General features: G+C 41.7%; 1 non-coding gene across 1 annotated transcript; it reads left to right on the plus strand.

Annotated features, from left to right (window-relative positions):
- The first annotated feature begins 1743 nt into the window (after positions 1-1743).
- Positions 1744-1847, plus strand: LOC127747149 (small nucleolar RNA R71). Its single transcript, XR_008008953.1, has one exon. It is a non-coding gene; the product is annotated as a small nucleolar RNA R71 (small nucleolar RNA).
- Positions 1848-1889: the final 42 nt, after the last annotated feature.

Consider the following 1889-nt stretch of genomic DNA (forward strand, 5'->3'; position numbering starts at 1 on the left):
GCAAAGTATGGACTATTATATATTGCTGGAAAGCCCTGGATGTCTACTTTCCAACGCCGTTGAGAACGCGCCAATTGGACTTCTGTAGCTCCAGAAAATCCATTTCGAGTGCAGGGAGGTCAGGATCCAACAGCATCAGCAGTCCTTTTTCAGCCTAAGTCAGATTTTTGCTCAGCTTGCTCAATTTCAGTCAGAAATTACCTGAAATCACAGAAAAATACACACACTCATAGTAAAGTCCAGAAATATGATTTTTGCCTAAAAACTAATAATATTTAACTAAAAACTAACTGAAACATGCTAAAATCTACATGAAATTACCCCCAAAAAGCGTACAAAATATCCGCTCATCACAACTGGAGGGCCATTCTTGTTGGTTTGGCTTCCTCAATCTTCATTCTTCTCATCATTGTTAGAGACATCAAATTGATACTGGCCCCTAAGTCACACAAGGCCTTCTCCACCATGACTTCTCCTATGATGCAGGGGATTTGGAAACTGCCTGGATCCTTCAATTTCTGAGGCAATTTGTGCTGGATGATGGCACTGCATTCTTCAGTTAACAACACAGTTTCCTCATTTCTCCAGCTTCTCTTCTTGGTCATTAATTCCTTTAAGAATTTTGCATAGAGTGGCATTTGCTCTATTGCCTCAGCAAACGGAATGTTGATTTGAAGCTTCTTGAAAATCTCCAAGAATCTGGAGAATTGGCTATCCTTTTCACTTTTCATCAAACGTTGAGGATATGGTGCTTTGGGTGTATAAGGCTTCAGGACCTCTTTTTCTTTTTCTTTTGTTGCAGATGGTGTAAAAGATTGTCCCTGTTCCTTGTCTCTCACATTTTCCTTTGCTTTATCCTCTGTGGTTTCCTTTGAGATCTCCTTTAGCTTCTTTCCACTTCTGAGGGTTATGGCCTTACATTCTTCCCTTGCAATAGCCTTGGCAGCATGAGAAACGCTTGGCCCAGGGGTTTGCTTAGACAAATACCCAATTTGATTTTCTAGCTTCTGGATGGCAGCTCCTTAGTTTTGCAAGTTAGAATTTACTTCTTCCTTAAAGGCTTTCAATTCGGTTATGTCTTGACCCATGGTTGCAAGCATTCCTTTTATCCTGTTTAATTGATCTTGAAATTGTTGGTTCGGATTAGGTTGGGCAGGTTGATTATTTTGGCCATGATATGGTGGTTGGGAGTAAGTGTTTTGTGTGGCTTGGTATGATCTTTGGTTGGGGTTTTGGTATGTGGAATTGTTATGTTGGTTGTGGTTGTAAGGTTTGTGGTTTTGTGGTTGGGTTTGTTGGTTTCCCCACCCAAAGTTTGGGTGGTTTTTCCATCCTGGGTTGTAAGTGTTGGAATGTGGATCATATGATTGCCTTTGTTGGTTTCCCACATAGTTGGCCTCTTCCCAATCACCTCCTTCAGTGCTTACTTCCTCTTGATCTTGTGTGTGTATTGCAGCCACTTGCTTTGTTTCTAATTTCCTGGTGAGCTCTGCTAGTTGCTTGGCAAACACCTTGTTTTGGGCTAGAATTTTATCAACATGGTTCAGCTCCATGACTCCCTTAGTGTTGTGTCTCTCTGAAGCATAGTAGTACTCATTCTCAGCCACTGTCTCAATCACTTCAATGGCTTCTTCCATAGTCTTTTTCCTGTTCAATGAACCTCCTGATGAATGGTCTATAGCCTTCCTTGATTCATAAGAAAGTCCATCATAGAAAATATGCAATTGCACCCAGTCATGGAACATGTCTGGTGGGCATTTCCTTGTCAACTCCTTGAACCTCTCCCATGCCTCGTAGAGAGTTTCACCATCTTGTTGTCTAAAAGTCTGAACCTCAGATCGAAGCCTATTGACCCTTTGTGGGGGGTAGAAACGTGCCAGAAACTTGCT

The sequence above is a fragment of the Arachis duranensis genome, chromosome 4 (assembly GCF_000817695.3).
Source record: "Arachis duranensis cultivar V14167 chromosome 4, aradu.V14167.gnm2.J7QH, whole genome shotgun sequence".
NCBI lineage: Eukaryota > Viridiplantae > Streptophyta > Magnoliopsida > Fabales > Fabaceae > Arachis > Arachis duranensis.